Here is a 23,117-nt window from a genome sequence, read left to right on the forward strand (position 1 = left end):
TTATTAGCCACAGCGCGCCATGTTTTAAAATGGGATATTTGCAAAGAAGAAAAAAAACCCTCTTAATTACCTTAAACACCAGTAAACGTTTTTGTTCCAAACAATGCGGAACTCTGAAAGAAAACAAAAAATAGAATCCAAATGTTTTGAACTTAAAAATTAAATTCAACTGAGCTGTAACAAATTTCCAAACTGACATAAAAAAAAAAAATTCACTGTCGTATCATGCACAGTTTGAACATTTAATTCGGTAATTCTTAATTCCACTCGTGCTATTTTGATAATCACCAATTTGTGGTCTCCAGTGAATCCAGCATACGTTTTATTTGGTCTTGATGATTAATATTTGCATCCATTTTGTACTGAGCGTCATTGAAGACTTCAAACTTTTGTCAAGCTCACGATTCAAACTCATGTGGCGATCCTCTGCCCTTTTCACAAATATTTACTTTTCCATCCACCCAAGTAATTATGATAAAGATTTAGACTTCAAAAGTTGAAGATTGTGTGTTCTTGGTGGAGTTAGGTTGCAGATGAGTCAAGATCTTTGGCTCCATTGTCCAATGTCTTCAACTTTTTATTTGAGTGAATGATAATTACACATTTGCGAAGAGGGCAGAGGAGTGTGTGTGCGTCTGTGCGGGCATAACCTGTTGTGCACTGAAATTTTATGTTTTGCAGACTTCAGTCAGTGGCTTATTCATTCAATTCATATTGAAAAAGCACAGCAACGCCAAAGTCTTCATTTTTTGACAATTCTTGATGTTGTTTTTTTTTTCCCTTAGATTTGTTCCTGCTGGTTTTGTGAAGGTGTGTGACTGGTACATGTGTGCATTTAATTTCATGAAACCCTGACTGTGGATGCTCTATTCAATAATGACTACTCGGCCATGTGTTTTGCTTGCTATAGTGTGAAAGTAATGATCTTTTTTTTTTTTTTTTGTTCCTCCCCCATTGTTCAAAGATATAGTGCCGTCAAATTACTGGTACCCTTGCACAGGTGACCTGATGACAATCATCCCAAGAATCTTTTGTTGTGTTTTCATGTGCTCAGAAGCCACTAGAGCCAACGGCCCAACAGATTATGCATGATAGGCAAACTTAAGGGGTTACTTTCAACATGAAAAGAAATTTTCAATCACACAGAATGCAAGAAAAACAATCCCCCCAATTTTTTTAAAAACATTTTTAATGCTTTCCAACTTTAACCACCAACACCCTCCAGTCCTTTGATGCTTTTATGAAAGGATGATCGCAGTGGTCCATTCTGGAGCACTTCAAGTTGGTGGTTTGTCTGCTGTCACATTCACGGCCATGCGCAATACTGTCCGTTGTTGACTGCAAGACAGAGAAAGAACAGTATGTGACCATGTCAGTATTCTTTTGTTTCTGCAGTTCAGTGAAGCCCCATTTATTGTGAGGGCATTTGACACATGTTGATCATATTAGTAAGCCCCCAGTGTGCCAACTCCACACCGGTGGCAAGAATGAAACCCACATCTGGCTTTTGGTTTCTCTGTGCACAAGTTTGGCAAAATAGGATGAAACAATGTATAGCTGCTCACCTGTATCGTCACGGCAGACTTGGCCCGGTTCACACGTTGAGGTGTGAGGGAAACATGGTCCCGCATATGTTTTAATACAGGAATGGCATTGCAGAGCTTCACCTGAGGAGTAGATTGTGGGTGTTTGATAAATTGAAATTATTTTTTTCTCTCGGCATTTCCCATTAGGGGTCGCCCCAGCATGTCATCCTTTTCTATCAGTTTGTCTTGCACATCCTCCTCTCGAACACCGACTGCCCTCGTTTGGCTTTTGACTGCGCCTGAGACTTGATTTTGAGTTTGACTATTTTTGTGCTTTCTACTGTCTTCGTTATTGATTTGTTCTATTGGTCGTTGCTGTACGAATTCTTTTTTGTTCCGTGTACGGCACTTTGTGTACAGCAGTGGTTGTTTGGAAGTGCTCTATAATACAGTTGATTTGCCTTGACTCATTCCTCTTGCCCACTTTGCCGGCACCTCCATTCTCGTCACCCTTCTACCAACATATCCTGTCCTGTGAACATGACCCAACCAGCTAAATCGGCCCTCTATACTTTTATACTACGAAATGATGACTTGTGCTCTGACTTTCAACTCCGTAGAATAAACTAGGCTGTCTGAAAGGAAAATGACACTCACCAGCTGTGACCAGCACGGCGACGCAGAAAGCCAAGATCAACCACTTCATTGTCGTGTTCACCACTGTAGCCTGTCGTCGACTCGTCAGTTTACGCTTCTTCCGCTCGATGATCACTTCAGTCCAATGTGGTCTTTTATACATTAGTTGCTCTTGTTTGCTTGTTGTCTTTTACAGCCTTGCCCCTCGTCCAAATATGTATCTCTATGATTTGTCATGGCCCCACCTTGACTCGAGGCAATAGTCGAACGATTTAATGCACAGGTACAGTCCTATAGAGTTTGCCGATGAGCTGATCAGTTGGATCAGGTGTGTCGCAGGAGGGAGAGATGGCAAACATGCAGGACACCAGCCCTCGAGGACCGGACTTTGACACAGATGATTTTATGTGAAGAAACCAGACATTAAAACCCGCTTTGCGCGCTTTAAACAAGGGACCTAACTTGTCATCATTGGTAAAATGACGTCAAATGAAATGATACAAGAGCTCCGTTTACGTTGACATCTTGGATACAGGTGGTGCAGAGTCTTATTCCTATTTGTTGCGCATATTGTGGGAAGCAGTCAATCATTGATAGTGGTGCTCCACCCTCTCAATTACTAACAAACTGAAACAATCGATTGTACATCCGTACGTATCTTGATGGAACCCTGAAATTGAAATCTCGCTCTCATAGCCCCTGTGACATCCATCATGTTTGTTTCAAGCCGAATTTGATCGTAAACATGCAACTGTCGTCACAAGTCTGGGCGTTCGGAGGGCCCAATTGCAGAGACTGTAGACATTGTGAAATCAGACAATCGTTCGTCCATTTGTGAGTAACATACACAATTTCCCTGTCCCACTGAGTCGTTTGTGTTGACGGCAAAGTTCGTGGCCCGCTTTTGATGATGAGCAAACTCAAGGGGGTGCAGTGTGTCCATCCATTTTCTAATCCGCTTATGCTCACAAGGGCCGCGGGTGTGCCGGAGCCTATTCCAGCCGTCTTCGAGCAGTAGGTGGGGGACACCCTGAACCGGTTGCCAGCCAAACGCAGGGCACACATCGAGGAACAACCGTCTGTGCTCACACTCATACCTAAGCGACAATTTAGAGTGTTCCATGAACCTGCGACGCATGTTTTTGGAATGTGGGAGGAAACCGGAGTACCCGGAGAAAACCCACGCAAGCACGTGTAAACTTAACACTGGAAGGCCGGAGCCGGAATCGAGCTCTGCACCTCCGACGTGCTAACCAGTAGACTCCCGTGCTGCCTGCTCAAATCATATGCAACCATTTTTTTCCCCCCACTGCACAAAAAAAAAACCAAATAGTTCTTCGTCTCTTGTATACTGTATTCTGCTATACTTATTTCTTGATGTATAACAGAATGAGAAAAAAAATGCTCAATTTTTTTTTTTACATTTTTTTAATGCTTTCTCAATCAACTAAGCTCCAAAAACATGATTTGAACCTTGAACCCCAGAAGTATTTCTCCTGTGATCTTAATTGTTTAACGCGTGTTGCAGAGGTTCGTTTTGCAGCACTTTGCGTTGGGGGTTGTGTCGGCCACAGTTTCTTCGCACCTTTTTTCATCCATACATTGCTGGAGTGTGCTAACTGCAAGACAGAGAAAGTTCCAGAGAAATGTGATAATGATGAAGGCGGAAGCGAGAGCCGAAACTGTCAGTAGACAAAATGAACATCATGGCGCGAATGTGATGTGTTCAGAATGGAATATTCTGTTTACTACAATGGATTACTGTGAACATCTTTTTATGGTGGGGGCAGTGGAGGGCCAAGCTTGAAACCACAACATCCGAGCCAAAACAACCAATCAGAAAGCGACGGTGCGACTTGCTGGATGTCAATCATTTATCGCTTGCGATTGCAGTGGTTTCTTGCTCGTTAATTTAGAGGCTTAAAATGGGGCCAGGTACGGCTGATTCTTCCCCCCTGCTCATTTTTTTAAAAAATGTGTACTACTGTCAGTTTATGAGTTTTAACAAATATGGCAATGAGTTTTTAAAAATGGAAACTCCCCCTTTAAAACAACAACAAAAGATGAAGCCTTGCATAGTGACTCACACTCATCTGATTTCACAGCGCAGACGTCGCCCTCGAGACAGGTTTGGGGAAATCCTAACGGTCTGCACATTGTAAACATATTCACACACTTATGGCATTGCAGTGTTTCACCTGTGGGAGGGAGAAAGAAGGAGGGTGACAATTTGAAATGGGCCAACTTTATTCTCGTAACAACAAAACTGAATTCCTGGGAAAGTTGGAACCCTATGGCAACTTTTTTTTTCCTCCCCCAAAATGGCTTTTTTTTTCACATTTTGTATTTTAAATTTTTACAAGATTGAGAGGTGATGATTTTTCACAACAATAAGCCTTCATCGTCAGCAAAAAACACTTTTTTGCGCAGTCTTTGAGCTCGTTCTTATGCACTCAATATTTAGTCATTTTGGTCCTCAGCTATGGAATAGCCTGCCAGAGAACATCAGGTCTGCAGAGACTGTTGACGTTTTTAAGAGGGGGCTTAAGGCACATCTTTTTAGCCTGGCTTTCACATAACATATTTATAAACTTATTTCAATTTAATTTTGTGCATGTGTGTGTGTGTGTGTGTGTGTGTGTGTGTGTGTGTGTGTGTGTGTGTGTGTGTATACGAATGTGTGTGAGTGTGTATATATGTGGTATGTATGTATAAGTGTAGAGAGAGAGAGAGATGTAAACACATGCCTCTTAAAATATTTAGAATTTCAGAAATATTTTCATTTGAGTCCTTAAAAGAGAGAAGATGACACTCACCAGCTGTGATCAGCACAGCGGCGCACAAAGCCACGAGCAACCACTTCATTGTCCTGTTCACCACAAGTAGTCTGTCGTCGACTTGTCAGTTTAGGCTTCTTCCGATAAATGATGACTTCATTGAAAAGTCTTCTCTTTTATATTATTTGCCCTAATTTACTCATCATGTTTCCAGACTTTCCAGACTTAACCAAATATGTTTTCGGCATGTGTGGTATGTGTACAAACAATGAGTCATGAGTTTGGTTTCCGACTCCTTGGATGATTAAAAGACCAAAAAATTAATTGTCTCGTCGGCATCAATATTTGCAGGGCAATTACCATGAGCATGGCTCATACTGTTGCTAAAGCTATGGATGTGCTGGACCAAGTGCCAAGCACATCTTTGAAAAGGGGGAACGGGTCTGAGAGAAGACCCTCCAACTTAACTGACCACGTACCCAACAGAGTTAAACCAGAGAAGCCGATTTTCTTTCATCTCACAAGTACAACGGAATGAAGAACAGAATCATAGACTTATCCGGATGCACAATATTGTTTCTCGTCTTGGGCAACAGTCTTCAACCGTTTTTTTGCCTCAGGGAGCAGTTTCAAAAAGAGACTTGTTTTGATGGAGCAAAATAGAAACAAATAAAAACAAATGATTCAATGCGACTTGCTATCATGCTGAAGGCAGTTAGTCATGCACATATTTCTCATCATCAAGCCTGCCGGTCCGTACCGTAGCATGTTGGATGGAAGACGCAACCTGCCGACATCAATGCCGGGCAGAGGAAAAGTATCAGTATTTCTCTTGCACTGTGTCTATTTCACATGTGCTTTTGGCGTACGAAACAAAAGACTTGCATATTGTACCAGTGACCATGCCATCTTTTCCATTTATGGTTAAATATTTCCAGCGTGTGAAGCACACGTCGGCTGTGTCCCCTGTTGCCACTTGTATACCGCAACGACTGACATCCTTGTGCTGTCATGATTTTTTGTGCGTTCTATCCTGCAGCTTCCACGATGTTGCTGAGTTTGTTGTCAGCTTGTTATTGGACATCATATTTTGGCGACAAAGATGACCATTCACTTGGCACCACTGATGTTGCGCCTCATCACTCGACTCGGTCCCGCTGCCGCCGGCATAAACCTCTCAGGCAGTCAGACTCGAGGCGATTGGACTAACTTAGCAGCGTGAAGCAAACCGCAATGTTTCTCCACAAGCAGTAGGAGAGACAGGCAGGCATTCTGGCAGGCACCGACTCTCCTCAGCCCCATCTCTCTCCATACTAAAAAAATAAAAACATCAAATAGCGTTTGGGGACCTTTGGTGTATGGCACAAACAGTACTTTTAGCGTGACAGAGGCAACATATGGTAGCTTCATCTTTGTCGATGACGATATAGAAATTTGCTCCAGCTCATGATATAGGCTCATGACGTGGTAGTTGCAGGAACGAGATGGCGCCGCGGTATAAGCTGTTCAGTGACTACAACCGCAAAGTGAATTCACAGTTCACATGTGGCACTTCACCAACTGTGATGAGCAGGTTATGCCTTCAAACCAAACCTCTGCCCTCTAAGCAAATATGTACACATCATCCAACCAAATAATCATTATGGAGATTTATACTTCAGAAGTTGAATATGCTTCCGCTTTGTGTGTTCTTGGTGGGGTTGGGTTCGTGTCTAGTGAAGATCTTTGCCGCATTAGCCTAAATAGTGGTGACGCGACAGTTGGTTCAACTCCCGTCGCATTGAGTTGTTTGTATTGACGGCATGGTTAGTGGCCCGGTTTTGATCATGAGCAAACTCGAGAGGGTGCAGTATGTCCGGAACTGCCTTCTTGACGTGTGTCATGACCACTTTCCTGAAGCAATTCAACATGACAAAAACCCGAACCTCACCGAGCGACGAAGGTTTGGCGTGTGCTTGCGTGAGGCTCGAATGTTGATTTTTCATCAGGGTGCATTTAAGGCCGTAAACGGTCGCAAAGATGTTCGCTAAACATTCGCCAAGAGTTTTAATGGTCACAACTAGTATTTTTATGTTTCACCTTTCTTTGCGACAAGAAAAGCTGTTTATAGCCTTTTAGGAATCCTGACGAAAAGCCAACATTTGCGACTCAGTTTGTTGCACACATTTATACAGTGCCGTGAAAAAATACTTGTCCCCTTCCTGATTACTGTGTTCTTGGAATATTTATCACACACGAGTTTCAGTTCATCAAACCAATTTTAATATCACAAGGAGACAACCCAAGGAAATACAAAATGCGATTTTCAAATGATAAAAAAAAAAAACAACAACAAACCTTTCTGACCCTCTGTGAAAAAGTCATTGCCCCCAGAGCCTAATAATGGGTTGTGCCAACCTTGGCAGCAATAACTGAAATCAAGCATTTGTGGTAATTGCTGATGAGTCTCACATCGCTGTGAATTGCTGATGAGTCTTTCACATCGCTGTGGAGGAATTTTGGCCCACTCTTCTTCGCAGAATTGCTTCAACACCGCCATATTGAAGGGTTTTCTAGCATGAACTTCCTGTTCTAGCTCAAAGTTACCATGATCATTGCAGTAATACTGTTCCACAGGGGTGTGCGAAATTAGAAAGATAGATTTGTGTTCCTGTTTAGGAAGTTAATGGCGAGGGGGAAGAAGCTGTTTGAATGTCTGCTGGTTTTGGTGCACGTGGTTTGGTAGCGCTTGAAGGGAGTAGCTGGAAAAGGTGGTGGGCAGGGTGCGAGGGGTCCAGTAGGATTTTCTGTGCCCTTATCGTGGTTCTTGCGGTGTGCAAGTCCTCGAGAGTAGGTAGGGTGGCGCCAATGATTTTTTTCCGAAATCCTAACTGTCCATTGAAGTTGGAGTTTGTCTTTTTTTTCCTTCAACGTGGAACGTGACATGGCCCACAAATCCTCTCATCGCTTTCAACCAGCTATGGATAAGATCTCGCACTTTGACCATCAAATCTTTCTCAGCTATCGGTACTTTCTTTCCAGGAGCGAGAAGATTCGTTCTCTTCTCGCTCTGTCCCCATCTGTTCCATTTTCCAAGTGTTTTTTTTTTCTGCTAGCCGCGTATGATTCTTTCTTCTGTTTTGATTTCATCACCGCGGGTTTTCGTTCGTCTTTTATTTGTTGACAAAATTGTCAACTAGGTTATCGTTAGTGTCAATGAATAACTTCTATTGTTTTCGTTTCATTTTTGTCGAAAAAAAAAACAAGTTTGTGATGAAAGGAATGACAAAAATTTTGAGACAATGAAATGAACACCGCGTAGGTATACACATACGGCATGTGTTTTGCAGACTGCTGAGATGAATCCATTTTCCGTGTATCCACTTCAAATACAGCCTTTGTGTATGTCAGTTTATTGATCGAGGTTCAACATGTCCCTCGGTCAGACTTGAGGCATAAATTGACTTGGCGTGATGATGGTTGGAAATAGCCCTTTGGGAAATTTCATAGTAAAGTTCATCAAGAGTAAAAAGTTCAGGAAAATAAATGATGTAATTTGACCAATGATGACTCGTTAGGTTCCTCGTTGAAAGCATGCAAACTGGGTTTTAATGTTCAGTTTCTTCACATTAAAATATCGTGACGAAAATTGACATCGTAACTGGTCAAGTGTGACTGGAGGCCGACTAACGCCTTGAGTCAAGGTGTGGGTATGACAAATCATATAGACACATATTTGGAGTCTATAAAAGACAACATGCAAACAAGAGTAACTAATGTATAAAAGAACACATTGGACTGAAGTGATCATCGAGCGGAAGAAGCGTAAACTGACGAGTCGACGACACGCTACTGTGGTGAACATGACGATGAAGTGGTTGATTTTGGCTTTCTGCGTCGCCGTGCTGGTCACAGCTGGTGAGTGTTTTCCTTTCAGACAGCCTAGTTTATTCTACGGAGGAGAAAGTCTTAGCACAAGTCATCATTTCAAGAGTATAACATTATACAATGATCAGAAAAGGTTTTTTTACCCGTGTTGCAAGAGAATGCTACTAATTACAACAAACTGCAATTTTACGAGAATAAATCAGCAATTTCATAAGAGATGTCACCATTTTGCGAGAAAGGAGCTGTACTAATACAAATGAGGCGAAATATTGAGAGACCGTAATTCTACAACCAAGGGCTCATAAACTATGCAAAAAATGTGATGAATCATAATTCCAGAAGAACACTTTTTCCCCCCATCATAAGTAGCATGAGTAACAATTAACAGACCGCAAGAATGAAGTCTGATTGTTTCAAAAGAAGTTGAATTATTCAATTCTTGTCCCCATTGTGGTTTAAGAGTCTCTTGTTAGGGCGAAGGGGAAAGTTTTGAAAACAGTGGTGAGGCTGGCGATGATGTGCGCATTCGAGACAGTTGCAGTGACAAAACGACAGAAAGTTTTTCTTTGGGAGTGGCCAGGATGGATTGGATCAGAAATGAGCTCATCAGAGGGATAGCCGAGGTTAGATGCTTTGGGGGGGAAAGGTTAGAGAGAGCCGACTTAGCTGGTTGAGTCGCGTTCACGGGACAGGATATGCTGATAAACTGTCAAACCCCAAATCAAGTCTCATGCGCAGTCAAAAGCCAAATGAGGGCAGTCGGTGTCCGAGAAGACACTGCGGCGATGCTGAATGGGACAAGCCGAAAGGAAAAAAATCATTTCAATTTCTCAAACACTCCCAACTCTGCTCCTCAGGTGAAGCTCTGCAATGCCGTAACTGTATTCAAACATTTATGTCACCATGCTTACCTTACACCGCAACCTGTGCAGAGGGCCAAGTCTGCCGTACCAATGCATGTGAGTAGCTGTACATTGATTGTTTCATCCTATTTTGCCAACCTTGTGAACAGAGAAACCAAAAGCCCGATGTGGGTTTTATTCTTGTCACCGGTGTGGAGTTGGCACACTGGGGGGCTTACTAGTATGATCAACGTGTGTGAAATGCCCCCACAATAAAATAACATCACTGAATTGTAGAAACAAAACAATACTGACATGGTCACATATTATTCTCTCTCTGTCTCGCAGGGAACAATGGACAGTATTGCGCGTGGCCGTGACCGTGGCAGCGGACAAACCCCCATCTTGAAGTGCTCCAAAATGGATCTCTTCGATAATCCTGAAATAAGAGCATCAAAGGATTGGAGGGTGTTGGTGGTTCAACCTATCTTCTCTGTAGTTTAGTTGGAAAGCATTAAAAAAGTTATAAAAAAAATTTCGGGGATTTTTTTTGCTTGCATTCTGTGTGATTGAAAAATTATTTTGATGTTGAAAGTAACCCTTAAAGTTTGCCTGTCATGCATAAACTTGTTGAGCTGATGGCTCAAGTGCGCACACGAAAACACAACGAAACATGTACCAGTTACATACCCTCACAACACAAGCAGGAACAAATCTAAGAACAAAAGCAACATCAAGAATTGTCAAAAATTAAGACTTTGGCGTTGCTGTGCTTTTTTTGATATGAATTGAATGAATGAGCCACTGACTGAAGTCGGCAAATGGCAAAATAAATCAATAAAATTTCAGTGCAAACAGGTTATGCGCACACACACACACACACACACACACACACACACACACACACACACACACACACACTCACTCACTCCTGTGCCTTCTTAGCAAATGTGTTCTTGTCATTCACCCAAATAAAAAGTTGAAGCCGTTGGACTACGGCGCCAAAGATCTTGACTCATCTGCAACCCAACTCCGGCAAGAACACACAATCTTCAACTTTTGCAGTGTAAATCTCAATCATAATTACTTGGGTGGATGGAGAAGTAAATATTTGTAAAAATTGAAATTGAATCTTGAGCTTGACAAAAGTTTGAAGTCTTCAATGACGCTCAGTACAAAATTGATGCAAATATATATCATCAAGACTGAATAAAACCTATGCTGGATTCACTGGAGACCACAACTTGGTGATTATCAAAATAGCACCAGTGGAATTAAGAATTACCGAATTAAATGTTCAAAATGTGCATGATACGACAGTGAATTTTTTTTTTTTTATGCCAGTTATGTAATTGGTACAGCTCAGTTGAATTTAATTTTTAAGTTCAAAACATTTGGATTCCATTTTTTGTTTTCTTTTAGAGTTCCGCATTGTTTGGAACAAAACGTTTACTAGTGTTTCAGGTAATTAAAAGTTTTTTTTTTTCTTTGCAAATACCCCATTTCAAAACATGGCGCGCTGTGGCTAATAAAGTGAAGCGGCCACGATGTGTACATAAAACATATTTGTTTCTTTGCCTAAAGTTAGCTGTTAATCTTGTGTGCTTTGTTGCCTTGTCCGAGATGACCCAAAGAGCCTCCTTGATTCACTCTTATGAATCAGGATGTATGGAATGTCATGAGAGAATATATATTGAGGCAATGTGACGGTCAAATTGGAAAGAAAATCCTTCGGATTTACTTAACTCGAACATGTACATTGATCGGACATGATGAAAATGTAGAACACTAACACTTGTTTCTTTTTTTTTTTGAGGAGGAGATGGGTAAATTATGTCACATTTAAATCACATGCAACCAAGAAATAAGAACTTTTTTTTCCCCCATTTGACGACGGTTCCAAAGATTTTGAGTCATCACCAAGCCCACTCCACCAAGAGCACACAATGCAGTACTATCTTCAGCTTTTCATGTGTATACCTCAATAATTATTTGGGTGGCAAGTACATATTTGCGAAGAGGGCAAAGGTATATCATGTATATCATGATCTTGAGGGCAGCTTCAATGATCCTCAGTACATTGACGAAGCCAACGTGGCACACGAAATAATGAGTTCAATGCTCAGCATGTGCATAACATCACAAGAGAAACCCACAATTTTCAAGGGGATGCTATAATTTCACAAAAATTGAGCTGTACGATTACGAAGATTTAGTCATGAGACTAAATATTGAGTGCACAAGAACCAGCTCAAAAAGTGTTTTTTTTTCTTAATCTAGTAAAAATTTAAAATACAAAATGTGAAAAATGCCATTTTTGGAGAGGAAAAAAAAAAGTTGCCATTCTTGATGTTGCTTTTTTTTTTCTTAGATTTGTTCCTGCTTTTATTGAGAGATAGTGACCGTCAAATTGCGGTACCTCTGTATAGGTTACCTGACGACAATCATCCCAAGAATCTTTTGTTGTGTTTTTGTGTCCTCAGAAGCCACTAGAGCAAGGAGTTTCAAACTCCGGTCCTGGAGGGCCGCTGTCCTGTATGTTTTCCAAGTCTCCCTGTTGCAACACACCTGATTCAAATGATCAGATCATCACCAAGCTCTACGGAAGCCTGACATTGAACCTGTTCATTTGAATCAGGTGTGTTGCAACAGGGAGAATTGGAAAACATGCAGGACAGCGGCCCTCCAGGACCTGAGTTTGAGACCGCTGCACTAGAGCCATCGGCCCAACAGGTTGTGCATGACAGGCAAACATAAGGGTTTACTTGCGACGTGAAAATAATTTTTCAATCACACAGAATGCAAGCAAAAAAAATCCCCGAAATTTTTTTTATAACTTTTTTAATGCTTTCCAACTAAACTACAGAGAAGATAGGTTGAACCACCAACACCCTCCAATCCTTTGATGCTCTTATTTCAGGATTGTCGAAGAGATCCATTTTGGAGCACTTCAAGTTGGGGGTTTGTCCGCTGCCACATTCACGGCCACGCGCAATACTGTCCATGTTTGGCTGCAAGACAGAGAAAGAACAATATGTTACCATGTCAGTATTCTTTTGTTTCTGCAATTCAGTGAAGCTCCATTGATTGTGAGGGCATTTGACACACTTTGATCATATTAGTAAGCCCCCAGCGTGCCCACTCCACGCCGGTGGCAAGAATGAAACCCACATCGGGCTTTTGGTTTCTCTGTGCACAAGGTTGGCAAAATACGATGAAACAATGTCCAGCTACTCACCTGGTACGATATCACGGCAGACTTGGCCCGGTTCACATGTTGTGGAGAAAGGAAGACATGGTCCCTTAAACTGTTGAATACAGGCATTGCATTGCACAGCTTCACCTGAGGGGAAGAGTTGGGAGTGTTTAATAAATTGAAATGATTTTTTTTTTTCCTCTCACAGCATGTCATCCATCGGTTTGTCTTGCACGTCCCCCTCTCGAACACCGACTGCCCTCGTTTGGCTTTTGACTGCGCCTGAGACTTGATTTTGAGTTTGACTGTTTTTGTGCTTTCTGCTGTCTTTGTGATTGATTTGTTTTATTGTTTTTTGCTGTGCGAATTATTTTGTATGCAGTGGTGGTTGTTTTAAAGTGCTCTATAAATACCGTCGATTTGACTTGACTCAGGTTTTCCCTGGCTCCATCCATCGAGCTCGTCTTCAGTCTTCCTCTTGCCCTCTTTGCCGGCACCTCCAATTCTCGACTCCCTTCTACCAACCAGCTAAGTCGGCTCTCTCTAACCTTTCCCCCCCAAAGCATCTAACCTCTGCTATCCCTCTGATGAGCTCATTTCTGATCCAATTCCTCCTGGTGACTCCAAAAGAAAAACTTTCTGTCATTTTGTCACTGCAACTGTCTCTTGTCTGCACATCATGGCCAGCCTCACCATTGTTTTCAAAACTTTGCCCTTCACCCCAACAAGAGACTCTTCTACCACAACGGGGACAAGAATTGAATAATTCAACTTATTTTGTTCCAGTGGAATTATGATTCGTCACAGTTTTTGCATAGTTTATGAGCCCTTTGTTGTAGAATTACGGCTTCTCAATATTTATTCTCATGAAATGGAACCCTCCTCCCCTTTGTTTTAGTCCAGTTTTCTTTCTCGCAAAATTATGACATCTCTTCTAAAATTGCTGATTTATTCTCGTGAAATTGCAGTTTGTTAACTTGTTTCTGGTGAAATCTAGACTGACTGAAAGGAAAATGACACTCACCAGCTGTGACCAGCACGGCGACGCAGAAAGCCAAGATCAACCACTTCATTGTCGTGTTCACCACAGCAGACTGTTGTCGACTTGTCAGTTTACGCTTCTTCCAATCGATGATCATTTTAGTCAGATATGTTCTTTTATACAGTGCCGTGAAAAAATATTTGCCCCCTTCCTGATTACTGTGTTCTTGGAATATTTATCAAACACGAGTTACAGTTCATCAAACCGATTTTAATATCACACAGACAACCCAAGGAAATACAAAATGTGGTTTTCAAATGACAATTCAAATCATTCGGGCACAAAAAAAAAAACACCTTTCTGACCCTCTGTGAAAAAGTAATTACCCCCAGAACCTAATACTGGGTTGTGCCAACCTTGGCAACAATAACTGAAATCAAGCATTTGTAATCATTATTGATGAGTCTTTAACAGCGGTGTGGAGGAATTTTGGCCCACTCTTCTTCGCAGAATTGCTTCAACCCGGCCAGATTGAAGGGTTTTCTAGCATGAACTGCCTGTTTAAGGTCACAGCACATTATCTCAGTTGGATTCAAATCTTGACTTTGACTTGGCCACTCCAAAAGCCTTAATTTTATTTTATTTTTTTTTAGCCATTCAGAGGTGGACTTGCTGGTGTGCTTCACATCATTGTCCTGCTGCGTGATCCAAAAGCGCTTGAGTTTGAGGGCACAAACTGATTGTCGGACGTTCTCCTTCAGGATTTTCTGTTGGACAGCAGAATTCATTGTCTCATCAATCACAGCAAGTTGTCCTGGTGCTGAAGTAGCAAAGCAGCCACAGACCATCACACTGCCACCAACATGCTTCACTGTTGGCATAATGTTCTTTTGATCAAATGCGTGCCATTTTTACGCCAGATTTAACAGGCGGCACATCTACCATAAAGTTCCATTTTTGACTCATCAGTCCACAGAATGTTTTTCCAAAACTCTTGAGGATCATCAAAATGTCTTTTGGCAAATGTGAGATGAGCCTTTGTGTTCTTTTTGGACAGCAGTGGTTTTCTCCTGGGAGCTCTCCCATGGATGCCATTTTTGGCCGATGCCTTTTTTAGGGTAGAGTCGTAGAGTCGTGTACACTGACGTGCTTTGAGGCCAGCGAGGTCTGGAGTTCTTTCGAGTTCTTTGGGTGTTCTAGGTTCTTTTGCAACCTCCTGGATGAGTCATCGTCAATTTTAGCTGGTTGCCAAATCCTGGGAATGTTTGACACTCTTCCCAGTTTTATCCATTTGTGGATCATGTCTCTGACATTGGTGTGCTGAAGCCCCAGAGTCTTGGAAATGGATTTGTAACTTTTTCCAGACTCATAGATTTAAATACCGTATTTTCACGACTATAAAGCGCCAATAAAAGTCTTAAATTCTATCCAAAATGGACAGGACGCCTTATAATGCGGTGCGTGTTGTGTATGCGCAGAGTTCCAAAGCCTGACTGAGAGCACCTCTGGCCAACACGCTGTTTATATAGAGAAAAGGTGGACGTGAGTGACGACAGGCATGCGGAAGTCGGCCAATGAGTGAAGGGTGGGCATGTCAGAGGATGATAAAGGCACGTCCCTAGCAGGTAGCAGTCGCCAATGAGTGAAGGGTGGGCGTGTAAGAGGACGCTAAAGGCACACCCCTAGCAGGTACCAGTCGCGTGAGTACATTGTAAAATGGCTCAATAAAGTACAACCGAACTCAGTTTTGCTTCCGTTGCCTTTTTAAAAACGTGTTTTTCGCGTGTGTCCGTATGTCTTAGCTGCTACCGTATGCTTTAAGCTAACATACCTGGTATGTTTTAGCGTGCATGCATGCTCCCGAATGCTTCAAGCTAACGTGTTTTTAGCGTGTGTGCATGCATGCCGTATGTTTAAGCTGGCGTATGTTTTACCATGCCTGGCTGCGCCCAATCATACAGTGCGTTTTGTGTATGTGTCAAATACAGAAATAGCACCCGTTACTGAGACTGCGCCCAACAATACGGTGCGCCGAATGGTCGTGAAAATACCGTAACTGTTTTTCTCATTTCTTCTGGAATTTTTTTTGGATCGTTTGTTTCTTGAGAATTTGGAGCCTACTTCACTTTGTCTTACAGATTCTATTTATATGATTTCTTAATTCAACAAATGTGGATCTCGGGTGTTGCCTGTAAAATCGAACTCAGCTTTCCCAAAACTGTCATTATTCACAGTTCCTTTGAATCGCAATTTCTCTGACAGAAAAAGCCTTGAATGGAATAATGTACACTCAAGACTTCTGTAAACAGCTGCTTTGACTTGGGGAAAACGATTCACATTTCTTTGTTTTCTGGCATTTTAAACCAACAATGTTTTTTACATTTTTTTAATGCTTCGTCGCTCAACTAAGCTCCAAAAAATGATTTGAACCTTGAACCCAATATTGTTTGCCCTGTAGGGCAACGGTCTTCAACCTTTTTTTGCTCCAGGGAGCAGTTTATTATATATTTGTTATATACCGCAACGACCGACGTCCTTGTACTGTCATGATTTTGTGTGTGTTCTGTCCTGCAGCTTCCACGATGTTGCTGAGTTTGTTGTCAGCTTGTTATTGGACATCATATTTTGGCGACAAAGATGGACCTTCACTTTGCGCCACTGATGTTGCGCCTCATCACTCGAACCGGTCCCACTGCCGCCAGCAAGAATCACTCAGGCAGTCAGACTCGAGGTGATTGGACTATCTGAAATTTAGCAACGTGAGGCAAACCGCGTGTTTATTAACAGGGAGTAGGCGAAACAGAGGCAGGCATTCTTGCAGGCACTGACTCTCCCAATCTCTCGCCATGCTAAAAAAACCAAACAAACAAAAAAACACCCCCCACATAAAATAGCATTTGGAGACCCTTAGTGTATGGCACAAACAGTACTTTTAGCGTGACGGAGGCACACATAGGGTAGCGTCATTGATGAGGATTTAGGAATTTGCTCCAGCTCATACTATAAGCTCACGTGGCAGTTGCGGGAACGAGATGGCGACATGGTACAAGTTGTTCAGCGACCACACCCGCAAAGTGAATTCACAGTTCACATGTGGCACTTCACCAACTGTGATGAGCAGGTTATGCCTTCAAACCAAACCTCTGCCCTCTAAGCAAATATGTACACATCATCCAACCAAATAATCATTATGGAGATTTATACTTCAGAAGTTGAATATGCTTCCGCTTTGTGTGTTCTTGGTGGGGTCGGGTTAGTGTCTAGTCAAGATCTATGTCGCATTAGCCTAAATAGTGGTGACGCGACAGTTGGTTCAACTCCCCTGTCGCATTGCTTAGTGGCCCGGTTTTGATGCTGAGCAAACTCAAGGGGGTGCAGTGTGTCCAGAACTGCCTTCTTTACATGTGACATGACTACTTTCTCAAAGCACTTAAACATGACAAAAACCCGAACCTCACCGAAAGACGAAGGTTTGACAAGTGCTTGCGTGAGGCTCGAATGTTGATTTTTTTTTTTTTTATCAGGGTGCATTTCAGGACGGAAACGGTCGCAAAGATGTTCGCTCAACATTCGCAAAGAGTTTTAATGGTCACAACTAGTATTTTTATGTTTCAACTTTCTCTGCCACAAGAAAAGCTGTTTGCAGCCTTTTTGGAACCCTGATGAAAAGCCAACATTTGCGACATACGTAAACACTCGCTGCTCAGTGAGGTGATTTTAGACCTGGGAGTTTGGGGGTTCTACGCAGGCTATTAGTTCTTCTGCAATACAGTGGTACCTCTACTTACGAACGTCTCTTCATACGAAATGTTCAAGTTACAAAACGACTCAAGAGGAAAATATTGCCTCTTGTTCCAAAAGAAATTTCAAGATACGAAAGGTAAAAATACTGTTTGGTCTGCTACTAGCAGCTCCCGAGTTTCCTGAACGCAACATACTTGTAGCTGCTCTGCCATTGGCTATTACCCAGGCTCTTCCTGGCATCCCATTGGCTAAGAGGGACCCCAAACCGTATATGTCTGTGTGTGTCGATAAATAGAGATGCGCCTATCCTTCGTCCTCGTCAATCTTCCCTCGGGCCATGAAGTGTTCCGATAGTTTTACGTAAATGATAATCCCCCAGAAAAAATGTTCACCAGTCGGGCGATCGCACACTCTGCCGATGTTTCCCTTGGACATTTTCGAAGGATTGTTAAAAGCCGACAAACGTAAACGTACTTGGATCAGTTCTTTGCAAAACGCCAGGCAAAAACCTCTTCGAAGACAGAACATGAGCTCAAGAGGGCAAAAAAACGACGAGGGCGCACGTAAATGTGAAATGACCATCATTTTTAATCTTGTGTTATTTACATGATGCACAACTCATTTATTGCGCAATAGTCTAATTCCATCCATTTTTTTGATTCGCTTTATCCTGACAAGGGTCCATAAGATCCCTACATTTCTCACAATTTCTGTTGAGAAACATTCTAAAACTGTTCACAAAGCATCCCGTGCTTGCTTGTGAACTCCTGAGCCTTTCACTGATGTTGCTTTTATTCCCAGTCATGACACTCACCCATTTCCAATGAACCTCTTCACCGGTGGAGTATTCGAAACAGGTGTTTTAAAAAAAATAAAAATTAAAAAAAAAAACACGAATCCAAAAATGTTTCTGTCCTTCCCCAAATGAAGACGAACACTTGGAAAGCAGCTTTGTTGAGCGAGGCACCAGGAGGATGGTGGTGAAGCTGGTGGTATGGTATGTGTGTTTGTTGTGTCCGTGCGCCACGTTCACACACAGTGCAGTCGACTGCATCGAGTGCTGCCCCCATGATTACAAATGCTTTTGTTGTGGTTTTGCGTGCTCAGAAGCCACTTGAGCCATTGGTCCAACAGGATAGTAGTTTTTTTTTTTTTTGTTTTTTTTTTTTTTCTTTGTCCAGGGTATGCATTGCTCGCACCCAAATCCGGTTACTTTCGACAAAAAAGAATTTCACAATCACACAGAATGCAAGAAAAAAAAATCCTCCCATTTTGTTCATCATGTTTTTTAATGCTTTCCAACTAAACTACAGAGAAGATAGGTTGAACCACCAACACACTCCAATCCTTTGATACTTTTCTGAAAGGATTGTCGAAGAGGTCCATTTTGGAGCACTTCAAGTTGGGGGCTTGTCCGCTGTCACTGTCACGGCCACGCGCACTTCTGGCCACGGCTGACTGGAAGACAGAGAAAGGACAACATGGGACCATGCCAGTCTTGTTTTGTTTCTGCGATTAATCACAGTGAAGTTGGTGGTTTGTAGCTTGGATGACATCCTCTGCATGAAACCACGGCACTTGTGCAAAAAGAACCAATGAGAGACAGAAGGCGGACTTATTGGATGTCAGTCATGAATCGCGCATGGTAGCAGTTGTTTCTTGCAAGTGGAATTGGACAGGATGGGGTCAGACATGGCAGCACTGCTCATTGCCATGTCATAGTGACAATCTTGCTGAACTATTCAAACCGTCATATTTTTATTTTTTTCAATCAAATCAATGAACACAATTTGGTCAGTGTGCCAACTCCACGCAGGTGGCAAAAAAGGAAACCACATCTGGCTTTTGCTTTCTTTGTGCACAAGGCTGGCAAAAGACGATGAAACAATGTACAGGTACTCACAGATGACATCATGGCAGATTTGGCCCGGGGCACACTCAACCGTTTGAAGAAAACAAAATGGGACATATGGTTTACAGATACGGCATTGCACAGCTTCACCTGAGGGGTAGAGTTGGGAGTGTTTGAGAAATTGAAATGATTTTTTTTTTTTTTCCTTTTGGCTTGTCCCATTCACCGTCGCCGCAGTGTCTCATCCATTGCATTCAGTTAGTCTTGCGAGTCGTCCTCTCGAACACCGACTGCCCTCGTTTGGCTTTTGACTCTGCATGAAACATGATTTTGAGTTTGACTATTTTTGTGCTTTCTACTGTCTTCGTGACTCATTTGTTTTGTTGTTTGTTGCGGTCTGAATTATTTTTGCTCCGTGTATGGCACTTTGTACACAGCGGTGGTTGTTTAAAAGTGCTCGATAAATACCATTGATTTGACTTGACTCATGTCTTCTCTGGCTCCATCCATCGAGCTCGTCTGGGGTCTTCCTCTTGCCCTCTTTGCCGGCACCGCCAATTCTTGTCACCCTTCTACCAACATATCCTGTCTTGTGAACGTGACCCAACCAGCCCAGGTGGCTCTCTCTCACCTCCCCCGCCCCAAAGCATCTTGTGGAATTGTGGCTCCTCAATATTTAGTCTCATGAAATTTAAGCCCCCCACCCCACCCCCTTCATATTAGTCCGACTCCTCTCTTGGTTGAAATTAGTAGCATTCTCTTGCAATACGGTAACCAAACTTTTCGGATCATCGTATCATCTTATACTCTTGAAATGATCACTTGTGCTAAGACTTTCGACTCTGTAGAATAAGCTCGGCTGTCTGAAAGGAAAACACTCACCAGCTGTGACCAGCACGGCGATGCAGAAAGCCAAAATCAACCACTTCATCGTCATGTTCACCACAGTAGCCTGTCGTCGACTCGTCAGGTTACGCTTCTTCCACTCGATGATCACTTCAGTCCAATGTGTTCTTTTATACATTAGTTGCTCTTGTTTGCTTGTTGTCTTTTACAGCCTTGCCCCTCGTCCAAATATGTATCTCTATGATTTGTCATGGCCCCACCTTGACTCGAGGCATTCGTCAGCCTCCAGTCACGCTGCCCCAGTTATGATGTGAATTTTTCAGCACCATTTAATGCACTGATGTCAAAGTGCGGACCTCAAGGGCAGGTGTCCTGCATGTTTTCGTTGTCTCCCTGCTGCATCACGCCTGATTGAAATGATCAGGATAATTTTCTCCAATACAGCTTGCTGATGAGCTGATCATTTGGAACAGGATGTAGAAATATGCAATTCGCTTTAATTGTGTCTGTAAAACTACATTTTTTGAAAACCAAACATGTTTTATCACTGATACTCATATGCATGCTCTCTGAACATAAATGTAAGCTCTGCATACACGGTTTTCCATATTTTTGTTTGGGACTTGGCTGCTTCAGAGCCTGAGGGTGTAACCAAGATGACCTCGGTCATTCATGGTATTTAAGTGCATCCTTCACAGTGACTTGGAGGGTAAAATCGTAACAAAATACACAAATAAAAATAACACCCATCCACCAATCCATTTTCTCATCTGCTTATGCTCATAAGGGCCGCGGGCGTGCCGGAGTCCATCCCAGCCGTCTTCGGGCAGTAGGCGGGGGACACCCTGAAGTGGTTGCCAGCCAATTGCACGGCACGCATCGACGAACAACCATCTGCGCTCACGCTCACATCGAGTGACAATTTAGAGTGTTGCATTAACCTGCCACGCATGTTTTTGGAATGTGGGAAGAAACCGGAGGACCCGGAGAAAACCCACGCAAGCACGTGGAGAACATGCAAACTCCACATGGGAAGGCCGGAGCTGGAGTCGAACCCTGTCCCTCTTCACTGTGAGGCTGGCGCGCTTACCAGTCGACCACCATGCCGCCTAAAAATAACATGGAAGTATTTCTGAAGGGGTTGTCTAAACGGGAAAAGTAATTGCCTGAGGTGCCACTCTATTGCACTCTTCTCCACAGAGAACTGAGATGTTGTTCTTGATTTCATCCGGAGCCATTCATCCAGCTCTTTGGTTCCTGTCCCCCGGTGCCCTGATCACAACTGTGACCTTCCACATTTTCTCCACTTCTTCCTTCAGTTCTTGGTATTTTTGCAGCTGTTCATATTCCTTCCATTGCGATATCTACGCATGCCTACCTTCTTCTGCAATTTCTGCACCACCACTGTGTCAGACTAGGTGGCTATCATCAGACGCTCAGTCTGGATCTTGAAGTCGACAAATTGTAACTATGACTCGTCCAGCGACGGAAATTCGTTTGACACGCCAGACGATGCCAGTTTTTAATGCAGTAGCACCGGAGGAATAGGTCATGGGCAGTCGGCGTTGGACTTCAGCCATAGGTCTGAGATTTCTTAGGATTCTCTCAATCTTTTGACCATACGGACCATTAAGATCCCTGCGTTTCTTGCAGTTTTTTTGTTGGAAAACATTCTTGAACCGTTGGATGATTTGCTCTCGCAGCTGTTCACAAGGAGGTGAATCTCATCCCATGGTTGCTTGTGAACTCCCGAGCCTTTCACTGATGTTGCTTTTATCCCCCGTCATGACACTCACTCGTTTCCAATGAACCTCTTCACTTGCGGAGTATTCCGACCAGGTGTTATTTCGGCCTTCCGCAACTTTCACGGTATTTCTGTTGAGACGGGTTGCAGACATTGAACACAAAGTAGTAGAATATTTGCACGTATGTCACCTTAGTAGTGTATTCGATTGAGTATTGGTTGAAAAGGATGTGTAACCTATTTGACATTTTGCAAAACGCTCCAACTCCACGAGAAATGTAGCTTGTACTCTGTTCTCTGCAGCTGGATTCTCAATTCCTTTACTTGGTTCAATAAGAGGTAAACAACAACAACAAGAAAAAGTACATGAATCCAAAAATTTTCTTGTCATTCCCCAAATGAAGACAAACACTTTGAAAGCACCTTTGCTGAGCGAGGCACCAGGAGGATGGTGGTGAAGCTGGTGGTATGGTATGTGTGTTTGTTGTGTCCATGCCCCACGTTCACGCACATTGCAGTCGACTGCATCTAGTGCTGCCCCCATGAGTACAAATGCTTTTCTTGTGTTTTTGCGTGCTCAAAAGCCACTTTCGCCATTGGTCCAACAGGATAGTAGTTTCTTGTCTAGGGCAGGGGTCCCCAACCTTTTTTGCCCCACGGACCGGTTTATGTCAGACAATATTTTCAGGGACCGGCAATTAAGGTGTGGCGGAAATAATACAACAAAATAATATGGTATGAGCTGCATGAAAACTGTGGTGTTTTCGAAATATAATAATAAACACAAGGAGCGTCTAATCTGGCCGCAACACTCCAATCGCTATGGCAATGTTTAATGCCTTCAAAATACGATACAACGCAAATTCAAAGTGCATGAAAATGACCACTCACCACAGCCCCGAGCTTGATTTTCTGCAACCAGACGGTCCCATCTCGGAGTAATAGGAGACAATGACACCTCAAGTGTGTGTTTTGCGTCAAGTCTACTTCGTAATTTTGTTTTAGTCGCCGTTGCTGCAGAAAAGCCCCGCCTCACACAGATAGCATGTCGGAAATAGCAACAGTGCTACTATGGCGATCTCAGAATATTCAGCCATAACTTTAA

The 23,117-nt window shown here is 42.7% G+C and overlaps 1 protein-coding gene and 2 long non-coding RNA genes across 6 annotated transcripts in view; 1 reads left to right on the forward strand and 2 right to left on the reverse strand.

Annotated features, from left to right (window-relative positions):
- Nucleotides 1-23,117, forward strand: part of inpp4b (inositol polyphosphate-4-phosphatase type II B) — a 143,816-nt gene that overhangs the window by 31,393 nt on the left and 89,306 nt on the right. The gene's annotated exons all lie outside the window — the stretch shown is intronic.
- On the reverse strand, nucleotides 1,210-2,408 carry LOC109511139 (uncharacterized). Its single transcript, XR_002167258.1, has 3 exons — nucleotides 2,184-2,408; nucleotides 1,566-1,667; nucleotides 1,210-1,338 (listed from the first exon to the last, which is right to left on the reverse strand). It is a non-coding gene; the product is annotated as an uncharacterized LOC109511139 (long non-coding RNA).
- Nucleotides 18,849-20,430, reverse strand: LOC109511137 (uncharacterized). Its single transcript, XR_002167255.1, has 3 exons — nucleotides 20,305-20,430; nucleotides 19,474-19,572; nucleotides 18,849-19,028 (listed from the first exon to the last, which is right to left on the reverse strand). It is a non-coding gene; the product is annotated as an uncharacterized LOC109511137 (long non-coding RNA).

This window comes from Hippocampus comes, unplaced genomic scaffold (assembly GCF_001891065.2).
Source record: "Hippocampus comes isolate QL1 unplaced genomic scaffold, H_comes_QL1_v1.1 scaffold7, whole genome shotgun sequence".
Classification (NCBI taxonomy): Eukaryota; Metazoa; Chordata; class Actinopteri; order Syngnathiformes; family Syngnathidae; genus Hippocampus; species Hippocampus comes.